The sequence below is a fragment of the Chroicocephalus ridibundus genome, chromosome 8, assembly GCF_963924245.1.
Source record: "Chroicocephalus ridibundus chromosome 8, bChrRid1.1, whole genome shotgun sequence".
Classification (NCBI taxonomy): Eukaryota; Metazoa; Chordata; class Aves; order Charadriiformes; family Laridae; genus Chroicocephalus; species Chroicocephalus ridibundus.
In genome coordinates this window covers 52,520,778-52,543,471 of record NC_086291.1, presented here as the reverse complement: position 1 = coordinate 52,543,471, position 22,694 = coordinate 52,520,778, and the positions used below count along the sequence as shown (strand labels likewise).

Genomic DNA, 22,694 nt, shown 5'->3' with positions numbered 1-22,694 from the left:
GGGTGCGGCGAGGGGACGGGGTCGCAGGAGGACATCGGTGGCTCCTCACCCAGCGCTGGCCGAACATCACACCGGGCAAATACGTTTTTGAAGGCCCCAAAAAAGCCTGTTGGCTCTGGGAGAGGGTTTCCGGCTGTCCCCCAGGCCCCAGGCAGGAGCTGGTCCGAGGGGGTCAGTGCGATGGCCGCCCTACCTAAAGTGACTGCGATATAATTAATTTTGAGCCTCCTCGCAGGCACAATCATCCCGAGCGTTGCCGCTCCGACACCGCGCTGCAGGATGAAGGATGATTTTTTTTTTTTTTTTTTTTTTGTCCCTAAGCACGAGGAAGCTCGTTAGAAATAGCCCGAAGGGCAAAGTTAGGAAATGAAAATCCATCGGATCCGCTCGGATCCGGTGCATGGAGCTTGATGAGAGTTGGGGCAGAGCTGCCTCCTCCCTGCCTGCAGGGAGCCGCGAGCGCGGGGAGAGGTGTCACCCGGGCCAAGGGAGGAGAGCAATCCATTGGGATCATCGGGAGCAGGGCTGGGGGAAACTCAGCCAGCAAGAGAGCTGAGAGGAAGAGGAATGAGGAAGAGACAGCTCAGAGCATCCCGTGTCGGCACCGGGGAGTTCCCAGGGACCCCGGGCCAGCGGAGCTCGGCAGGGCCAGGCGGAAGGGGAGGCTGGTGGGAAAAAGCTCATTTTCCTCAGCATGGAGGAGGAAGCCTTATCTTTGTAGGTCGCGAGACACTGACGGCGCCGGAGCGCCTTTGTTTTAGCAGCTCCAGAAATGACATTGCAATGAGTCATTACTTTTTAGCCCCCCGGGGGCAGGAGGCTGGGGGGGAGGGGGTGTGTTACTTCCAGGGAAGCCTCCAAATTTGATGGGCAAGGTGAGCTCTGCCTTCGCTGCGGGGAAGATGGGAAGAGGCTTTTTGACGCCAGTCATGCTGGGTTTGTGGTACCTCGGGGTGAGATCTGCTCTGCAGAGACAGCCAGTGAACGCAAGGAGCACGGGGCCATGTCCACCCCTGTGGCGAGGGGCTGGGTACCACGCACGGGGATGCTCTGGAGCCGGATTTCACCAAGAAACTTTCCCATCCCCACAACTATGCAGCACCATCCTCTGTGAGCTCGGAGGCTTTAATGAGTAAAGTTAATTGGGGCGATAGGTGATGGTCTCCCACCCAGATGGTGGTTGGGCTGAGACAGACATGGCCGTGTCATGCAAATGGAGGTGACGTGGGGTGCCGGCACGTCAGAAGTGCCGAGAAGTCATGAAATCAGCCTTTGTGAACTCATAAATCACAGAACTATGAAGCTGCCAGAAAAATCACAGCATTTAATAAACAAAGTGTTTGGTGGTGATTTGATTTGCATATGGGGCTCTCGGGGGCTTGTGGTTTCAACCTTTCTCCTCACCGCGGTGAGGGCAGGGTTTAAGGACAGCAGGGCTGAGGTTCTCCTGAAATCACAGGACTCCCGGAGTAGGGGATTTCAAAGATAGGAGAGCCAGGAAACAACCCAGATGGACCAGATTGCTGAATTTATGGGATCGTGGTGTAAAAACAACAAATCCTTTAGTCTTCTCTCAGTCCCAGAGGAGAAGCCTGGGGGTGATGTCCACTGGATGGTGTCCCACCTTGGCTTTACTAGGGCAGCAGTCCCAGCCTGTGGTGCCAAACGGTGGAGGAGCTCTTCCCTGTGAAGGACAGGGTGCGATCGGTGGTTAGGGGGAATAAATACCGAGTCCCGGGAGAGCCGTGACGTCCCAGCTTGGTTTACCGTCCTGCAGAGAGGAGGCACGTGTGAAGTCGGAGGTGGCCGGGAGCGTGCTGTGGTGTATTAGCTGTAAACAGCCAGGCTGGGGCTGGGATGGGGAGAAAGGGGACGAGGGAGTTGAGAGCAAGCGGTCTGCTTTGGCAGATGCTGGGTCCCCTTGCAAGGTTTGGTCTGTTTTGCGGCTTGATGCCTGCTATCTCGAGTAATTAACAGGGAAAAGAGAGGGCCTGGTTATCCATCCTTCAAGAGCAAGGGGTTGAATTGAAAGGCAGCACCTTGGAAGTGGATCAAATAGCTCTCCAGCCCCCTGCGTATGGCTCGGAAACTTGCTGCCGTGCTGCGTTATCAAGGTGAACAGCTTTAGTTCAATTAAAGTGAGGCTCAGAGCGGAGTCGCGGGAGGAGGCAGGGCTGGGCGCTCGCACCCTTCGGGCAGGAGCCAGCGCGCACGGAGCTGCACGGCAGCGACCCCGGCCAGGGCACCGCTGGTGGCAGGACGCGGGCGTCCCGGTGTGCCAGGGCCACCAAAGCTCTCCCTGGCGAGCAGCACTGTGTGAGGGGACCAGCTCCCCCTCCTCGCCTCTGCACCGGATTTTGTTTACCCCTTGGAAAAAGAGGTGTGCAGGGAAGGATTGCTCTTTGTTACCGTCTCCCTTTCCCCCCCTTCTCCTAAAATACCCCCCCCCCCCAAAAGCAGTCGCTCTCAGCGATGAGCTACCATCAGCTCACCGTGCACCTAAATCCCCGCAGATGCTCGGCGCTGGGAGCCCGCGCGCCTGTATTTTTCCTGCCGGTCCCTGCCTGGGCTGCAGCTGGCTATGGCACACAGAAAGCTGCAGGTGTGATTTGTTCATTTGCCTCCACTCTCCCCTCCCCCGGGTCCCCCAGCGCTGCCTCCCTCTTGCTTTCCTTCCCCGCCGCCACGCGAGCCCACCGAGCTCATCCCACCCGGCTCATCGCAGCGGCGAGACCCGCATCCCACCCCACGCCGACTCCGGCATCTCCCCGGTGCAGCGCTTGGCGGAGGGCTGGGATCGCTGGGGCTGGTGTGTGTGTGTGCATGGAAAGGGGAGGGGGGGTTAATCTGATCCTACGAGGTTGAAAGAGGAGAAAAAAAAAAAATAAAATCAAAACTATAAAAGAAGGCAGCAGCCTCCTCCTTTTCCCTCTCCCCCGCTCCAGAGGATTAAGCCTACAAAAAAAAAAAAAAAAGAGAAAAAAAAAAATGTCTGCAGCTTTCTGTTGACCCTGCATGATGGCATTTTTGCGCTCTGTGTGCTGCCTCTGCTGATTGCTATTCCTGGCACAAACACACACACACACGCACACACGCACACACACGCAGCCCCAGCACGGCTCACACGGGCACGGCGAGCCCACTCCAAAAAAAAAAAAAAAAAAAAAAAATTAAAAAACCAAAACAAAACCAAACCAAAAAAAAACCCCAACCATCCCCAAAACCCAACCCAAGCCGGTGCCCCTCGGCGTCCCTGGCCACCCTGGGCTCTGCAGGGAGGGCCACCAGCACCCGCTGCCGCTCGCCCTCTCCTCCACCCCACTTCTCACCTCGTCCCCAGCTCCAGCGAGCACTTTCTGCCGGAGCCGCCCGCAGCCAGAGCCCTCCACCACTCCTACCGCTGGCATTACATTTTCAGGCTGGATGCTATAGGGCCGTTTCTAATTACCTTATATCCCCTAGTGGTCTATGAATAATGGTTAGTGAAGGAGCTCAGAAGGGCTGCTGAGAAGGGAAGCAAAAAAAAAAAAAAAAAAAAAAAAAAAAAAAAAGAAAGAAAAAAAAGGGAGAATTGTGCTATTTCTCACATTTTTTTTTCTAAGGCTCTAATCTGGCTACTGTGCTCTGGAAGAGGAGGAGAGCGAGCCAGCAGGAGAGAGAGGAGAGAGCGAGGACCATCGCAGGTATTGTTGCAAGCTACATCTTTGTGCTTTTTTTTTTCCTTCCTTTTTTTTTTTTTCTGTCTTTTTTTTTTTTTTTTTTTTTTTTTATTAAAGCCGCAGCAGAATTGGAGGATGGGGGGCGGGGGGGGGGGGGGAAGGAATGTTATGTGCGGACGGAGCTTTTTCCGGATTTATTTTTCTCTTGTGCAACTCGTGTGCCGCTGCGATTGAATGGATGCACGGCACCGGCATCGCGGAGTTTGGGGGGGGGGTGGGAGGGGGGGGGTGGTGGTTGTTGTACGTACGTGTGTGTGTGTGTGTCCGTGTGTGTCTGTGTGTCCTGTTTGCGGCAGCGGCGGAGGAGGGGGCGTTGGAGGGGGGGTGTGTGTGGGGGGGTGTTTTGCTTTTCTGGAAGTAATAAAGAAATTTGCAACCGGTCCAAAAAACCTCCTGACTTGCCGATTGATGGGTGTCTGAACAAAGATACAGCTGAGACTTGGAATATTTGTGCGTGTAAGGGATGGATTCGTTTTTGCTTGTCCTGGCTCCTACTTTTCCAAAGTTAAAAATAATAACGGGCACGGGGCTGCGAAAGCCTCTGCAGAGGGAAATCTTCCAGGGGAGGCTTATTTAATTTAGGAGTTATTGATGTGCGTGGTTTTATACTTATAAAAGTTGCGGCGGTGCCGCGGTCGGGCGCCTGGCTCTCCTTGCCGTTGTCTGCACGTGAGAACGCTGACTTGATGGATTTGCTTTCTTTTATTCGGGGGCTGGCGGGGCAGGAAAAAAATGGATCTAGCAGATAACCCAAGGAATCGCGGGGTTTGCACATCTGGCTGCGCCTTCGGAAAACCCCTCGGTGGGACTTTTCACCTCCCGCTCCCTTTCTCCCACGGCAGATTTTGCCCCCGAATCCTCCATTGACGTTAATAAACAAACAAACCAGGGAATAACCGAGGAGCCCGGCGAGGGGGCTCAGAGCCTGCTGTCGATTGGGGGGGGGGGGCATGTGCTTTTGTTTTAAATAACGAAACGGCGATGATTGAAAACATATGAATAGGATGCAATGCAGAGCGGGTGTGTTACGCGGGGGGGGGGGGGGGCGGGGGGAGAGCTGGAAAACTGCTTATACGACAGAAGCGGAGCTTGAATGAGTGTTGGTGAGATGAAAGGCGAGGGGTCCGTCTCTAGCCCGGCTGCCGTGGGGGGGGCCGTTCCCAAAGGCAGAGGAATGATCTTGGGGTGGGGAAACTGGCTGGGGAGAAATAATAATAAAAAAAAAAAACCAAAACCCACCAAACAAAAACCTGGAGCGAAGTATGTGATTATATCCCATCCAACTTTGCCGGCTGCGGCGTTAATGGAGCTGATTGTACTCGAAAATAATAAAATCCAGAGGAAAATACGCCTGTGCCTGGAGGGGGGAGACGTTTGGGGAGCAGGAGAGGGTCCCACAACCCCGTCGGTCCCCCCAAAAGCGCCGCCGAGGTGGGTGATGCCGTGGCGTTATCCAAACGTGGCCGGATTGTGTTTATTTGGGCGGAAATATAAAGCTCGAGCAACTGCCCCGGGGAGGGCTGGAATCCCCCCGGGAAAGGGCTCGGAAACCGGTGCTGCCCTTCGCTGCCTGCCCTGCCTGGCCTTGCTTTTGTGTTTGTTTGCTTCCAAAGGAGGGAGGTGGGGGGGGGGGGAAGAGAGAAGGGAGCCGGGGGGGGGGGGCGCGAAGGCGGGGAGAAGCCGTGAGGGCGGAGAGCCGATTTAAATTGGACTTAATGGATTCCCAGGGCAGCTCTTTTAGATGAAAGTCAAAATAAGAGCCAAAGTGAATCTCAGCAGACCTGTCTGTTGCATTAGAGATGCAGCCTTCCTCTCCCTCCCTCCCTTTTTTCTTTAAAAGAGAGGGGGAAAAAAGTGTTATCCGTACAGAAGACGGCGTGGAGTTTCTCGTTCCTATAATGAGAGCTCTAATTGAAGAACTTGCAGCCTCTTGGGAGAGTCTTTACTGATCGCTGCTTTTGTTATTCATGCCGCGCTCTGTTTTCTTGGGGTTTTGGTTTTTTTTTTTTTGGGGGGGGGGGGGGGGAGGCCCTGGCGTAAGTCTGGCCGCAGCGGTGTCGGGGTGCGATGCTGTGTGTGTCCCCCCCACGCCAGTTTGGTGGGATGCCGGCAGGTAACACCCCCCTCCGATCCGTGTCCCCCCCCCTCCCCGATCCGTGTCCGTCCCCCCCCCCACCATCCCGGGGAGGCTGAGCGGCTGCTGCCGGCTGTGCCGTGCTGGAGGAGGAGATGTGCGGCTCAAACCCCCCCCGCCGGGAGCCGGGGAGGGGGGGGTGACAGGCTGCAGTCTGGCTGCGGGTGACTCTCGTCCTCGCAGGACCCCTGGGCTGCGGGACGGATCCTGCCCGGCGTGACGCGCGGGGACGGCTGGCGGTGAGGGTGCGAAGCAGGGCTTGTGCCTCCTGCCTGGGCTCGCTGCAGGGTGCCGTGGGGTGCCGTGGGGCGCCACGGGCTGCCACGAGCCCACACGGTGCAGAGGGCACAATGCAGCCCCACCGCCACGGCTCTTGTGTCCCGTGGGGGTTCAGGGTGGCTCTCTGCAGCCAGAGTGTCACCTGGAGGGGACAGGCGTTGTGCCAAAGCCACGTGGACCTTGGGTATAGAACAGGACATGGCAGCCGAGCTGACAGGACCTGTGCTGGGCAGGAGAGATGAATTTCCCCCCTCTCCTGCCTTTGCCGTTGCCCAGCAATTCGGGACAGGGAAGGGCAGGGGTGCGGCAGATGGGGCTCCCTCCCAGGGGGGTCTCATCACCCCCACTCCCGCTCACAGGCCCCTTTGTGTGGTAAGTGTCTTTGTGACCACATGGAGGTGGTGGCTGTCCCCAAGCCCCGTGTCCCCACGTGGTCCCACAGCGATGCTGTGCGTGGCAGTGGGCTGCTTTGGTGCAGCCGAAAGCTGCTGGGGAGCAGGTCCCTACTGCCCCCATGTCCCTCTCCCAACCCTGGACACCTTTTGGAGCTACGCTTGAGCTCTACATGGATGAAAACAAGAACCACGAGCCCTGGGGACGCTCTCGGTGGCATTTGGTGGCTGTGGGGCTGAGTCTGGCCGGGGAAGAGGATGTGTGAGCAGGACAGGGCTCCACCAGCCCATCGGCTTAGCGCGGAGGCAAAGCAGTTAACCTGGACATCAGATCTCCCCGAGAATTGTGTATTGACCCCGACGGCGATGCATCAGGAGCGACAGACTCTCCATCATCGATTCCTCTCCTCCCATCACCAGGTGTCGACACTAACGGTTGTGGAGCCGGCTTTAATTTCAGGCCTCTGGCTCCAAAGCATAACACTTAGCTGTGGTCCCAAGGTGCTGCCAGGCTTTGCAAACGCCTCCGCGGGCAGGTTGCCATCCTTATTTTGTGGGAGGTATGGCCGGGGGTGGCCGGCTGAGCCAGGGATGGGGCTCGTGGAGGACCCATGAGCCCTGGGCTCCCCAGCGCCATCGGGCAGGGTGGCCTCCCGAGGTGGCCTTTGGTGGAGGACCCAGGGGGGCACCTGGAGCTCCTGTTTTGCCAGTCTTTGCTAGGAAAACCCTCTGGTCTGGTCCCCCCGTGCTGTTGGTGCTGAGCAGCAGAGGATGCACCGGGGCTGGGGAGTCCCAGTCCTCCTGCAGCCTTTGCCGGGTGACCTCGTCTGACCGGGGTGCCTCTTGCCCTCCCCACCTCCGAAATGGCCACGACCAAATCCGATGGGCCACGTGTATGTGTGCCACCCCACGGAGACCCGGTGGGGAGGGTGGTGTTTTTCTTGGGTGCCTTGATTTTGGGCAGGACGAAGCTGCCGGCGGGGGCCGGCTGGCACGCCGCCTCTCCTCCTTCCCAGCATCTTGAGATTTCCGAGACGCACGCAACCAGGCTGAGGCTGAAAAAGCTGCTTGCGGTTCAAGAGCATCTCCTCGACGGAGGAGAGAGGAAGGCTTTTCATTCCTCCCTTTCTTTTGGAGCTAGCTGAGCTCCCTTCGCCGGTGCAGGGGCTCTTCCCGCTCCCCCCTGCAAGGGAACGTTAAAAGCCAGGGGCAGCGGATATCTTGACACCCCGTCAATCCGAGCCTTTTACAGCAGCAGTCTCTGAAGGCTGGCACTCTGCTGCACAGAAGAAAACAAGTGAGAAGAGGGGGGGAGGCGAGAGCAAGCCTTTGCAGCCGGCAATCGATAATTGTAGTGTCAGTCACTGCCTAGGAAGTTCCCACATCCCCACTGTCGCTGGCGGGGGGTGGGAGTAGGGGAGGGCGAGAGCTCGGCTCTGCCCCGCGCAGCATCGGGCACGGGGCAGGGAGCGATCATGGAGGGCGAGAGCCCGGCCCCGAGCAGGAGCCTCCCGCTGCATTACTCACCACTTGATGTAGCTTGAACCTTTCAACTCCCTCCCCTTGGGGATGGAGCGGGCTGGGCAGAAGGTGTCGATGGAAAACGCTCTGCTTTCCGAGGTTTGAGGGTTGGCTGGGGTTTTTTTTCCCCCTTTCCTTCTTTTTTTTTTTTTTTTTTTTTTCCCCTTCCCCACCCCGCTCTGTGTACATTTGGGGCTCTAATATTCTCCAAAAAAATACAAAAGGAACCCCAAAAAAATACCCAACCCGGCTCCCCCTCGTGTGTGTCTCCGTCTTAGAAAAGGCGAGGTAAAAGATCAGGGAATTCTTCCTTTTGTGCGGCTTTCAAGACCAAAGATGCGCCGGTGAAAAGGGGAGGCTCAGAGTACCAGGCACACACAAGTGTTAAAGGAGAGGCTTCCCTTTTGTCTCCAAGGCGATCAGCCGGCGAAGGGATCCACAAATTAATTAAAAATTGCTCTGTCTTGATTGAGTTATTCCTGCTCTCATCCCACCTGCCTATCAAAAGACTGGGAATGGCAGGAGGAAATTCCTAGTTCTTTCCCAAACAGCTCAGACACGTACTACGGACCGTCTCGCTCGCCTTTTATCCCAGGCAGCAAAGGAAATAAAAAAAGGAAGGGCTGGCGCGGTATCCAAAGAGATCTCTCCCGGAGGATGCGTCCCTCTCCTGCGCTAACAAATGCTGCGGTGTTTGGACGATTCGGCAGAAAAATGAACAGATTTACATGTCACGCATGGGCCAAATTGTGGTTGTAACTCCATGAAGTTGATGGAGATCCATCGGAGATTAATTTGGCCCAAGGTCTGGCGCTCGCTCCGCGGGGAATAGGCTGGATCTCTGCCTTGGTTGAAACAAGAGGTATTCAAATGGGTTTGTTGTGGCTGCACTATGCCCAAGTGGCAGAGCCGAGCAAAACTCCCAACCGGTTGTGTCCCTTGTGCCAAAGCGCCATAAATACGCCTCGATCTGTCAAGTCGTGCATGGTCTCTACCGCGTTTACCGCCGAGAACGTGTTAAGGGCGTAGATTTATACGTAGGGGCTGTACAGAAGTCTCCCTGTGTGCTTTGCTGGGAGGCTTGAACTCCGTCCCAGCGTCCTGACGTGGGGAATCCTTTCTCCCCACCCATTTATGGGATTTCCACCCAAACCGAGCCTGTGCCAGGACCAAGCTCAACCCCAGCCCAGTTGAGCCCGGCTCCCAGTCCCAGGGCTCGGGCTCTTTTCTGGTTTGGGGGAGCATCGTCAGTCAGCGCCTCCGAGCTGGATTCGGGGGGTTGGTTTGCTGCTTTGCAGTCAGACCTTGCTGCCTCCGCTTTATTGTCATCTCCGCTCTTAGTCACCGCTCGATGCCTCACCAGGGGACACCGCTCCTGCTGCATTTATGGCAGCCACTAAAATTGGCGCTCGGTGCTTGTGCTCCGGTGGGGAGGGACACTGAGCATCAGGGAGGCTCTGCCCAGCTCCGTTACGGTCCTCGACGTTGCGTGGGGCGTGCGGAGGAGCTGCAGGGCACGTCGGTCACCAGATGGGTCCCCTGTGCCAGGGACAGACCTCCGGCTCCCCTGGATCCCATCCGGCTCATGCCGGGAGGGGATATCGGAGCAGTGCTGGAAAGGAGCAGCACCGGCCACATTCTCAGGTGGAGATGGCCAGCGCGTAAATGAAAATTAGATGCTCGATAAAGTAGGAAAGAATAATTAAAAACGTTCATGGCTGCTGGCTCGCAAAGGCGTGGGCACTCACTGATCCGGCGAGGCACGGCTGTTGTGTGTCCCCCCCCACAAACACCACGTCCTTCAGCTTGGCTGTCGCCGGCTAAACCTCCCGCACCGCCTCGTCCTGTGATAGCGTGTCCTTCACCGTGCCTGTCGCTATATGATCTATAGAACAGGGCTGGCCTGTTCATACCACTGCCTTTCACCAGGCCGGCGACTGGATTCTCCGGAGGAGGCTCTAGTCCTATCATAGCATGTCCTTCACCGTGACTGCTGCTGCGCGAGAGGCACGGCGGCGCGGGGCTCTAATACCTTGTAATTCACTGTGACTGCTGTGGCAGGACCTGCACCGCGCTGCGCTGCGGCAGCCCTTCAAACCCTTTGGCTTCTGCGTCTGCTGCCTGGCTTCGGAGCAAGGACACGCGGTGGGGGGACCTTGGAGGTGCCCCGGGCTCGGAGCCTGCTCCCCGGCTCCCAGCGGGTGCGGGGAGAGTGCGGAGCATCCCTGGGACACGGTCCCATGCTGGCTCCTGGGTGGTTTGCAGGGTGAGATCCCTGTGAGGAGGGGGTGCTGGGGGCCAGACCCTGCCCAGGCAGTGGAGAAATCCCCGTCCGAGTGTGGCAGGGTGAGAAATGGCCCTTAGATGCAAGAAAAGCATCCTTCCTCTGGGTGGTTCTCGGGCAGCATAATAAATGTCAAAAGCCCAGCGCGCACAAAGGAGAAAGGGACGTTTGGCTACCGAGCGCGTTTGTTCCGGGAGCTGATTTACTTTGAAGACTTAAAGGGTTCTTCGCTGCTTCCCTCTTCGCTGGTTAACCCTGTTCCTTTGCCAGTTAAATAGAAATGTGGCCGCCATCAATAAAGTCCTTTTGGAGGCTCCGCTGTGGACGTTTGCCATGCCGTTCTCCTTCCCGCAGAGGTGCCGTGCCGGACATCTCTCCCTCTTCCACTGATCCGGTTTAGCTCCTCCGTGGGCAGACGGCGGCTGTACCTGTGAGCTTTTGCTGCCGTGATAAAGTGAGGGTCCCACAAGGGGCCAGGGTTTGCCGGCCAGGCGATGGAGATCCCCAGTTCCCACCGCTTCCCCTCTGTGCACACAGGAGCCGGGAGCCGCGGTGCCGGGGACCGGATTCGGGGCTGGTGCTTTGTGTTGCTGGGTTTTCTTTGCAGGGGAGGCGATGCAAAGCCACGCCGGGATGCTGGAGCCTGCAGGAAGAGTGAGGATGAAGGAGAATATCCTCAGAGGGCTCCCGGGCTGGGAGAAGGGCATGTTCAGGGCAAGACGGGTGAGGGGACAGATTTTCGGAGCTAGCACGATGCTGGAACCGGCCGGGGTGCGGCGTTGCCGGAGGAGCTGGCACCCTGCTGACAGGAGCCCATTTTTCCAAAAGGCGGGGGTTGGCCTCTCCCATTTTGCTCCCGTGCAAATTGGCAGCGACGCCGCTGCTCCTGCTTGGACCGGGGAAAGAGAAATTTGGCCCGGTGGCTTTTCTTCCTCCCGCTTCCCCCCGCAGCCTGGGCTACAGATCTGCAAACAGCTGTAAGAAGAGCAGAGATCATTAGCTGGAAGGATCAGATGAGATAGTTTCTTAAAAGGATTGTCTGATTTCTCTATTGATCAGCCTGATTTAAAAGGGGGAGTTGGGTCAGGGGGCATAAATTATCATTGAAGGAGGGGTGAAGGCCTCAAAGGCTGCGCTGCACTTAGCTGCAGTGCTGAGGAATGTGTCTCTCGGTAGGGACGTGCATAGCTGAGCGCCGTGGCTGCCGGCCAAGTTGGGTCTCCTCTACACTGAACTGGGAACCGAGTCAAGGGAAGTGCATTTAAACTTGGTTAAAGAGCCTCTCTCCGCCAAACTGGTTTCTGCAGCCCCCACCGGTATTGCGGGGGGGGATGTTTGTTTGGGGTCGTAGGGGGGCAGGGGGTTGCAATGCACGGCCCTGCTTGAAGTTTGGGGGGCGGCGATGGGTTGGGGGAGCCGTGGGGTCCCGCTGACTGCGAGCGAGCTCCCTCCCTCCCCAGGGAGAGGATGCTCTCGCCCCGCGGGGACCTGCGACCTCTCCCTGGCTTTCCCCAGGCTCCCTGTGTGGTCTCCGGCGAGATGTCGAACCACGGGAGGTTTCTGCCTCCCTGGCTATAAAATGAAGCTAATCTGCAACCTGAGGTTGCTGCTTTCCCCGTTCTTGTGATCCCTGCCCGGGGCTCCCCCATCTCCTGCCACCGGAGTCATGGGACTCGCAGCCTTCACTGCAGCCCCCCCGGCCCTCCAGCTTGTGGGAAATGGAAGGGGAAAACATCCAGAGAAAATAAGACGCCATCCCCACTGATTGCAGAGGGTCTGGTTTGGGGGACGCCCCACGTCACCCGCACCGGCTTGCTGGGCCGCAGCGTATTTGTATCTCTTGGGGTGTGGGAAGCACCCATTTCCCCAGGGAGTCTCACTGTCGCCGCCTTCTCGCTCCTGGAGCTCCGTCTCGGCCCCCACCGCCCAAACATGGCATCTCCCCGAGCAGAGTCCTGCACGAGCCGGTCGGTGCTTCTTGCTGGTTTGGTGCCTGGTGGGGGTTTTGGCTGGAGCAGGAGGGGCTCGAGCCTGGGGTGATGTGTGCGGGTGGGAGCCGCAGCCCTGCCAGGTGCATGAAAGCCAAGGCCAGCCCTGTGCATCATGCTTCTCCTCATCCTCATCCTCATCCTCATCTTCGTCCTCATCCTCATCCTCATGATGGTGGAGCCTCCTGTGCCCGCATCAGCGCCCATCTCTGCCTTCTCTTGGGGTTTGCATCTTGCACCTCCGGGGACAGACCACGGGGATCTGTGACAGGGTGATGGCACCCCGACGGGGCTGATCGGGAGCCGGGACAGGCTGGCTGGCGAGGAGAAGCTGGAGGGACAGTTGCGGGATGCTGCGGCATCCTCTGAAGCGGGTTTGTGCCCTCTCCAGCGCCAATGGGTTTTTTTCCTCTTTTACTTCGGGCTGTGCTAAAATAAAACGATGCAAGAAACATGGTTTCTGGCACATCATCATCGGGGTGAACACAAGCAGAGACGTTCCCGGGAGCTGTGGGCAGGCACGAGGTGCCCCGGTGAGCGCGGGGTTGGGGCATCTGCCCAGAGCAGCACCGCCGGGGAGGCTGATACAGCCACACCGCTGGTGTCCCCAAGCTGGGGACATCTCCCAAAGCTGGGTCCATCTGCCCTTCCCCAGTGCTGCCCCACACGCCAGCAGTGCCACCAGTGCAGCCGAGGCTGCTGCCCGCCCCGGTGCTGCCCGTCCTCTCGTTCCTGCCCTCCCGTGCACCCCGTCCCCGTGCATGGAGCCTGTCGGGGATGGCAGCACCATGGTTCCCCGCGGCGTGTGGCTCGGGGCTGGGAGGAGGTGAGGCAGGGCATTACCATGGGTCACCTCTGCCAAGCAGAGAGCAGGGGGCCGGGACCCCAGCCTGGGGCATGGCCGGGTGCAGGCAGCGTCGGGCAGAGGGTTCAGACCCGGCACAAGGTTGCGCCAGGGCGGCGGGGGCTCATGGCGTCCCCGTTCTCACCGAGGACGCGAGCATCTCTTCCAAGCATCTGCACGGCATTGGCCTCCCGGCATGGCTGCGGTTGCGGCCACCGGCGAGCAGCAGCTGGGCCAGCATTATCCTGGAAATGTCAGCCGAACGCCAGCCCGCCAGCAAGCGCCAGGACGCGGCGGGTGGCGGTGACTCGGCTTGCTGGCATTGGCTACCATTTTAGAGGAAATGTGGAGCGGCGGGTAATTATTTCTCTTTCTTAATTGAAATTTCAGCCTCAGTGGTTTGCGAGAGCGGGCGGGAGAAGGAGCACAGGCGAGCGTGGCAGGAACGCGGGGCTCGTCGTGGGCCGAGGGGGAGCATGAGCGTGCCGAGCCCACAGGGTGGCAAAGCATCCCACGGCTCGCCTGGGGTCCGGCACCGCCGGGAAGGGATTCCCACAGCCCATGGCACGGCCTGCTCACGGTCGCAAAATAAAATCAACCCCAAAAGGGCAGAGATTTTGCATGTTTTTTAGCGGGGGGGGGGGGAGGGGGGAGAATGCTTTATTGTTTCTTTATTCCTCTATTTCTGTTTTGCTTCGGATGGAGGGCCAATTAAATGAAATTACGCGCTGCAGTCTGGCACCCCGCACCGGCTCGGAGCAATCAGGTGTAACGCAGCATGGCTGATGAGAGCCAATCAAGATGTATAAATGAGGTGTTGACATTCAAACAGCAGGTACCCGCGCCGCCCAGCCGCAGCCGCGCTCGCGGGCTGTCGGGCCCGCGCCACGTCTTCGGGCGCGGGGGCTGTGACAGGCGGCAGAAAGGGCCGGTGCCCGACGGGGCAGCCGGGCTCCGCTTCGTCTCCATAGCATTTCGTATGAAGCGTGATGGCGGGGAGATGACGAGCAGCGGGGGGCGGCGGGCACAGGAGCGGGTGGTAGGCATCCCCACCGGGGTCTTTTTGTTGGCAGCCCCCGTGCCCGCTGCCAGTGCATCCCGTGGTTGAGGAGATGATGCAGCCGCCGAGCCCTTAGCCCCGCAGCGGGGTGGGCAGTGAAAATGCTGTTGCATTGGGGAAACTGAGGCACGGGGCAAGCTGGTGGCATGCGGGCAGCCCTCCTGGCTCTCAGGCGTGCCGTGGCTGCCGCCGCAGGATGCGATCCCCTCGCTGGGAGGTGGGGACCGGCGGCCTGGCAGCACCGCGCAGATCGGAGGAGCTCGGAGGCCATCCGGGGAGGAGAAAGCAGCTCCGTGGCGAACAACCTCATCAGCGTTTCCTGTCTCACGATGGAGAAATCGCATGTGGTGAGAGGCTCTAAAAATAGGCTCAGGCAAACTTTTAACCACATTTGCAGATGTTAAAGGTAAAGCCGGAGCAGCCCTGGGGGAGAAAACATCCCCGGTTGTGCCTCCCCGGCGTTAACCCTCGGCGCTGCTGGCCCCAGTGCGGCTACGGGGGGAGCCGGACCGGAGGCCAGCAACCCCCGGATGGGCAGCGGGGCCGAGCCGCCGTCTCGCCGCGCCGCTCTCCTCCGCGTCCCCATTAAGCGTGCCGGGGAGGACATTAGGAGCAGGAGCACGTAGCGGCAGGCTCTGTCTAACAGCGCTGCCGCCTGACCCTGATTTGTAGCAGGGCTGAGCGGGGAGGTTTGCTGTAGCGTTACAGCTCTTCCTGTGGTAATAGCCCGGCCAGGCGTCACATGCACGGCGCTGCCGGTGGCACGGGGAGGCCGCAGCCGCCGGGGCGGATGGGGTGGAAAGGAGAAGCCGCCGTAGCTGGGTCGCAGCACGCTTGCTTGCGAGGGGAGGGAGGGGGCAGGCTGGGACGCACGCTGCCGTGGCGCAAGCGGTGATGCCGCTGGGGTTGCTTCTCCCCGCGGCGGCGGTGCTGGTGACTGGCATGGTGGCAGGGAACTGTCTGGATGTGCCTGTCCCTGTCCCCGTCCCCACCAGCCCCATGGCCCTGTGTCCAGTGGCTTGTCCCGCACGCAGCAGCGGGGGCGTGCCGGTGGTGCTGCCATCCCCTCGCTGCCTGCTGGGGCTGGAGTCACTTGGGGACAGTGGCCAGGGCTGCCACGTCCTCTCCCAGCCACCGCATCAGCTCCGCGATGGCACCCAGGGGACATTGTTTCACCTCCCCAGTGTCCACCAGGACAAGGGTGACACACTGTCAGCGGGTGCTGGCCCCACACCTGCCAGCGTGGTGGTCACGGCGAGGTCCCCATCCGCCACCTCTGGGCCATGGTGATCTCTGCGTGGGGACGGATGCATCCCGCTGCCGTTCATCCCCAGGGAGTTGCAGCGGCAGAACTGACCCTGGCAAAGGAAATATGGACCCCAGAGGGTCGAGCCAGGTCCTGGCGTTGCTGCCCTCGGGCTGGCGAGGGTGTTCTGCCCGTGAAAGATGGAAGAGGCAGCACTGCCTGCGAGCATCGCTCCACGGTGCCGCGGTCCCCTGTGCCGGCCCTGCAAGCCTGAGCAGGAGAGACCGAGGAACCTTTAACCTCGCAAACCTGGAAAGTTGACTCAGTCCATCGGAAAGATGAAAAAGCCAGAGCGAGTGAATGATTAAAGGGAAGAAAATGAGATTCCTCAGGTTACCTTAGCTACCCGCTGGCTGGTGCTGGCAGCTCGCAGGTCCTCGGCACCTCTTGCACGCAGCTGGGTGCCGGCGCATGTCGGGGGGGACACGGCTTTCGCTTCGGGAGGGGGCTCCCCGGGAGGTTTTTAATAGTTGCTCTTTGTGCAATGGCTGGGGGGGAATCCATCGCTTTCTGTCCGCCATCACCTGGCGTCACCTCTCCTCCTGCCTGCGATGGCTGCATCCTCACGGCTGGGTTTGGGGTGATGGTTTGTATCGTCATCAGCCTTTACCTGCAACCCCGGAGAAAAACTGCCCTTCTGAGTTTTATTTAGATTAAAAAAAAGCCCAAAGCCAACCCTCAAACAGGCACGAGCTGCATGGGACCTTGTGGCCTGATGGCCAGGGTGCCAGGGACCAGCGCTGGTCCCCAGAGGTCTCCGTGGGCGAGAGCCAGCTGCATCGGGATCGGTGTTTTGGCAAAAGGCATCACCTTGCCGGTAGGGATAATAACCAGGAGGGGGAGGGGGCCGGGGCAGGCAGACAAGCAAATCCGTTTTATCAGACGCCGCATATTTTATGAAAGCACATTTCAGCTCTTCAGCTTTGGAAAGCTTTTCATACCCTTTAATTTTCTAATAAAAAGGAATTACGTTTGCTGAAAAGCCAGTAACAAGATTCACTGTCATTGTCTTTTGTACAGACCATAATTCCTGGCTTGGGCTCCTGCCTGCAGCCCCGTTGTGTGGTCCTAAGGTGTGGGTCCGGTGTGCTGGCAGGGGGGGACAGGGGACAACGGCCGTGCCGGCAGCGGGCAGGGGACAGCTTTGCCGGCAGGAGCTTGTGGCAGGCGTCTGGGGATGCCGGGGTGAAGAGGAGCACCATGTTCGGTTCTGTGTGTTGACCAGCCGCGCAGGGGCGGCTCTGGGGCACCCGGACCCGCCGGGCCAGGAGGGCATTTTGTGTCCCCCCCCACCGCAGGACGGGGATTCGGGAGGATGCGAAGGACAGGGCGCAGAGGGGAGCGGTGCTCGCTGCACCCACACGGCAGCAGGCGCTGGATCAGGCCCCGCTGCTGTGCCTCCCCCTGCGCCATCCTGCCCAGTTTTACACCGGTTTTACACTGGTTCCCCTTTATGGGCAGCCTGATGGCGGGGAGGAGGGCTGCTGGTCCCCCCGCCGACCCACCCAGGGTTTTACTCCAGTGGGGAATTGGCTTTATCCCGGTGGGGAATCGGCACGGTGCCAGCCGGCACTGATCCCTCCTTTGGGTGCAGCAAATCTGTGCGCGCAGGGAGGTGGATCCTCCTCACATGCTCCTTGCATCAGACGGGGTACGGCTGGAGCAGGGACCTGGTGTCTCCCAGCCGGGAACTGCGGGCACTTCCCAAGGGCCCAGGTGCGATGGAGCGGCTGCTCCCCACTGCGCCCCGCGCTGGCTCCTCTCCAGGGACACCGGCTCCCGCCGATGGCCTTGCCGGGACATCCCTCCCTGGCAGGGGCTGGCTGTGTTTGATGCAGGGAGGCCATCCCAGTCCTGTCCCCTATGGGAAAAGCCGTCCCCAAAACCCCAGCGTCCCCAAAACCCCAGCGACCCGGCGGCCGCTCGCGGGGTGGTGGGGAAGGGTGAGCACTGGCGCAGGCTTGATTCCCGACGGCTTCGCCTTGGCGAGGGGCACGCTGCTGGTGCGGCAGGTGGGATGGCTCTTGAACCAAAAAACGGGGAATTTAGTTGCCTGGTCGTTGGCCTTGTAATCCCAAGCTCCAGAACCCATGGCACCCCCAAGATCCCGCCGACCACAGGCTGTGCCCGCAGGCAGCATGGCTGGGGCCGGCACCGAGATCCACCAGCTCCTCCCGGCTCCCCGCAAAGCCCCTGGCACATCCTGGCAGCGCCCGCGGCGGCGGAAGCCCTTCGCGGGCTCGCTCGCTCCCCACGTCCCTCCCGGGGAGCATCTCTCTCCGAGCGCTCGAGCCGCGGCTCTGCCGCTGCCGCGCGGGCTCCCGGCCGGCTGCCACGTGGCGCCGGAGCCACGATGCCGCAGCCGCTGGCGCTCCGTCTCCCTCCGAGCTGCTCATTTGAAGTTTCAGCTCGCCGGCTGGTTTCGCGCGGGGGGCGGAGGCGGGGGGGGGGATGCAAAACCAGCCCGCAAACACCAATAAATATCTTCTACATCCTCTCCCCCCCCCTCCCGCCCCCCTCCAATTCTCGTTTTCATTCTTACTTCCCAGCTGGTTTTGGGGGGAGAAACGGGTTTTCAAAGCGTTCCATAAACGTGTGTGTAACAATAGGAAGCGTTGCCTTTTAGCCTGCGGCCGGCACAGTTTTAAATGAGGTCCCAGGTAGTCATGGTTACCTCTCCTCTTCAGTAAGAGATGACTTTTATTTCCTGCCTTTTGTATTTGCACATCTCAGATATACATTCTCCTAAACCATAATTGGTATTCACGGATAGACGGGGACGCGGGAGCGAGCCGCCGCGAGAGGGGAAGAGCCAGATGGACGCAGGGGGTGTCAAGGTCTCCAAGCCCCCAAACATCAGGAAATCTTAATTTCAAGTCATTTTTCCTCCCCTGGCAAGGGCGGGGAGGCAGCCCTGCCTCTCTGCAGCCTCAGGGCTTGTCCTGATCCCACCTCCCTGCCAGCATCCCGCTTAGCCTGGATGCTGCCCCGGGATTCGGGATTCACCTTGCCTATGAGCAGCCTCTCCTTCTGGAAGGGCTCCCCGGCATCCCGCGTCCCCTCCTGAGCATCCCTCGATCGTGCTGAGCTGGGAGGGTGGCAGAGGGGCCGCACCGTGTCCCCCCAGCCCCGAGCAGGGTCCTGCCTTCACGGGCAATGGGGTTGGGGGGGCTGCGTGTGCGAACCCCGCACCCTTTGGATTTTGGAGGCGAGGAGGGGAAGCGGAGACGCGGGGCCGTACGCTCGCAGCGGGCACAGCCCGGGGAGCGGGCGCGGGAGGGAGAAGCGCTCGGCGATGATTGATGAAAGATCATAGCCTCATTCCACAGGATCATTGCTCAGAGTGTGGGCAAAGCTGCGCCTCCCAGGGGGACCATCGCCGGGATGCGTGCGAGCCTGTGTTTCAGGGCAGAGGGGATGGAAAGCTACATATTTTATGCCTTTTTTTTTTTTTCTTTTTTTTTTTTTTTTTTCTCTCTCTCTCTCTAAAGCACCAGGAAAACAAAAACCCAAGCTGTCTAATCAGAGACAAGCAGATTCCACCCACTTCCTTGGAAAACTTGCATTTGCTAGGAAATCATCTAGCTGCATTTACAGCAAGCAGAGTGCCCCAGCGGTAGCTCGTGCCTTTCTGGCAGGATGATAACCAGCGCTGAACAATTATTGCGCTGGAGCGGGAGCAGCAGACATATTGGCTTTTCTCAGCCAGCAGGAAAGAATTTGCAAAACTAAGCAGGCGACTGGAGCAGCTCGGATTTGCAGCGCTGGATGCGCGGTGCCGGGGATTCGCAGCTCACCAGATTTGCTGGTGGCAGCATATCAGGGACTTGCACACCGCATGCACCTGGGCTCCTATTTACTTTTTTTTTTTTTACTTTTTTTTTTTTTTTTTTCCTTTTGCAAGGGAAGGGCCCGGTTTCGCTGCCTGAAAAATGCCTCCGGTTGCCAGCTTCCCCCGCAGACACTCAGCCCCCCAGGTGTGTGCTGGGGCTGGTGGGGAGAAGTTGTTTGCTTCTTTATTTCCCCCCCACCCCCGACACACACACCCCCTTTCATGAGAAAAATGTGTTCTTGTCAAGGAGGTTGTCCTTAAAAAATACAGCGCTGGGAAGAAAGGCACTTGGCTCCATGACATTTACCTCCGTGGGGCCGCGATTGATGCGCAGCACCCGGGAGCCTGCCCTGTGCCAGCCCGGCTGCCCGCGGCATCGCCGGCAGGAGCAGGGTCGGTCCTGGGCTTCCCAGGAGAAACCCCCCCCCAGGGCACAACCCCAAATCCCCACTGAGCTCCTTCGCTCAGTTTTCACTCCAGGCTGGGATGTACGGGATTGCTGGAGCAACTCCCATCCCGCAGAGGTTTTTGGTCCGTCCCGGGGCAAAACTCTCCCTGGTGGCAGGTCCCACGTCCGCCCTGGGCTGCTGCACCGGGGAAGCAAAGAAATCCCCTCTACAGCCTCACCGTGTTTGGAACCGGGGTTTGGCCCCGTTCCCCCTCTGCCCGCTCACAGCAATTCCCTTTCCCAGCCTGGAGCGTTTCCGAACAGGATGCTCCGATGCGGAAAAGTGGCACGGCAGGGTTTCGGCGCGGATCCTCACCATGCTCCCGCCGCGGGTGCTGCCCGGCAAGGACGGCGGGGCAGAGCCTGGCCCGGGATACGCAACCCGGCCCCGCTTTGGATGCAAACTGCACATCAGTTGCAACAGCAGCTGATGGAGACTCCAGTATATTAGCAGCATTAATTAAGTTACAAAAATTATGCATGTTATCAGTTATGAGACGACCTTTCATAAACTCAGTTATTAAAGCAATAAAGCATGACCCGCTGGTCCTAACCAGTTTAATGGCTGGCTAAGAGTGCGGTTTTTCACATAATACTTTTAGCAGGTCATTAGCTGAGCAATAAGATAACACGGAGAGCCTAAGTGATGCGCGCGAATGGCAGCAGAGGCAGACGCGCCGCTCAAGGGGGGGACGCGGGGATGGGGGTCACCCGTCCTCCTGCGCCGCTTGCGCGGGCTCCGGTGGGTGGCTGGAGCGGGTGATGGTGGCGGATGCTGCCGGGGATGCTCCCAGCCTGGCTGTGCCGTGCCGAAATCCCGACGTCGTGGGGTAAACCCATCCCTGGGCAGGTTTGGGGCAGGCGTCGGTCCCCCTGTAGCCCCGGCGTCGCTCCCCAAGCCCATGCCGCAGAAGGGAGATGGGATGTGGTGACATGGCCACCCCGGGGCTCCTGGCTGTGGCCCCGGTGCCGCTGAAGGACGGGAGACCCCAAATCTCCGTGGGGCTGGGGGAGGGATGGAGGGGCCGGGGTTCCCCGCACCTGGCCGGTCTCGGCTTATGGATGGTGCTGGTCTCGGCTAACGAACGGTGCTGGTCTCTCTAGGCTGAGACCCCCCATTTGGGGGTGGCTGGGTTGGTCCCTGCATCCCCGCTGTGCCCGTTGCAGCACCCGTGGGGACGCGCCACGTGTCCAGGGCCATCGGGAGGAAGCTGCCGAGCCCTGGCCACCAGGTCCTGCTCCCTCCACGCACCGTTGCCATCACCAAGCGCATCCCAGCTGGGTGCCGATGCCCTCCCTACCCGCAGCCACACCGCGGTACCCGGACCTGCCGAGAGCCGCACCGTGCCACCGGCACCCCCAAAGCGCCTTTCCCCCTCCCCGCCAGCCGTTTCCAAGCACTGACCCTCTCCATAAACAAAGGAGAGGGAGAGGGAGGGTGGCTGGCATGTTAATATACTCTCCCCCCCTCTTTTCCTCCCTTCATCCCTCTGGGAAAGGCCTTTGCAGATATAAGCAAACCTTGATTAAAAGCTGCCTGACAGGCAACGGCAGCAGCAAGCAGCAGGCAAGGAAGCTCTCCAAGTCCAAAGGGAGCTGCTTCTGCTGCTGCCGCTGCTGCCTCCATTCTCAGATGTCCCTGATCCTTTAATCAATCACAGCCGCGGAAGAGAAGAGCAAACACCCGTGCCGGGGCAGAGGTATGTGCATGCATTCGTTCCAGCCGCAGCCGAGGCAGCAGGGCGGCCTCACGTCTTCGGCTGGAGGCATGGAGCCGTCCCCGAGCTTGGAGCTGCCCTTTCATCTCCCAGAGACAGGGACTGTGTCCCCGCTGGTCCCTCCGATGTCCCCACGGGACCCGGCCCAGAGGATGGGACCCCGCGGGGTGCAGGCAGCGGGATGGGTGCAGGCAGCGGGATGGGTGCAGGCAGCCTCTTGCCCGTGTCTGCCTCTTCCTCGGGTGCTCCGGTGCAAAATGCATCCCCGGGGGAGAGATGCTCCCAGTTCCCATCCCGTGGGCTGCGCCGCACCGGTGCTCGCCTGCCCGGGTAGCAGCGAGTGGGGAACACGGGGTGTTTGCAGATGGGTATACGCTGCTGGGGAGCTGCCAGGATGGGGACGGCCACGGGGCACCCGCCTGGGCGTTGGGTAACACAGGGCTGGCCAAAACCCAGCCATCCTTCGACGGCAAACCGTGGCTGGGCACATGGTGCTGCACCCGTGGCTCCCGGCTCTGTAGCCCCAGGGGTGGCCCTGATGGGGAGCAGAGCCCCATCTTTGGCTGCGTGGGGTGGGCGAGGGATCCGTTCTTGCCCTGAACCACCAGCGTGTGGAGAAATACCCCCCCCTTCCCCCGGGATGATTTGTCACCAAGTCCTGTGTGTCACCGCAGGGCTCGCTCCCTGGGTGAGGCTGCGGACGGGGGTGGAGGGAAGGGAAAAAGGCGTCGTTTTAATAAAACCCAGCAAAATCCTCTCTTTTCCTGGCGTGCTTCCCCAGCTCGCGTGTGGCGACGGGGGCTCTACCCGCGCGAGGCCGGCAGGGGCAGGCAGGGACTGCGATTTCCTTGCTTATTTTTTGCCATTGCTTATTTTTAGCGCCGCGTCTTAATATATTGTGACAGTGCCCTGGGACGTACTGCGCCTCCGGTCGTATGAGAAGGTGTCTGGGGCAGAGCTGCTTGACGCCGCAAACGAGTTTCAGCCAATCGCCGGCACGGCGCTGGCTAACGAGGCACCCGCCGTTAACGGGGGGTCCCCGGAGGGGGCCAAAGGAGGGGGGAGTGGCAGGGAGGAACCGGTGCACCGAATTTGTCGGGGCTCTGCAAGGAGGGACTTGCTCTTGGGGGAGTCCCGGGTTTTAAAGCCCTTTTATGTTTTTTTGATAA

The 22,694-nt window shown here is 59.7% G+C and overlaps 1 protein-coding gene across 3 annotated transcripts in view; it reads left to right on the top strand.

Moving 5' to 3' along the window:
- Window positions 1-22,694, top strand: part of RAI1 (retinoic acid induced 1) — a 78,485-nt gene that overhangs the window by 32,240 nt on the left and 23,551 nt on the right. For 2 of the 3 annotated variants that reach the window (XM_063343296.1, XM_063343293.1), the window contains exon 2: window positions 3,603-3,683. The gene's annotated coding sequence lies outside the window, so the exon portion shown is untranslated. Of the gene's footprint in view, window positions 1-3,602; window positions 3,684-21,484; window positions 21,508-22,694 lie in introns of those variants that run through there. The other variant, XM_063343295.1, reaches the window with a different exon arrangement.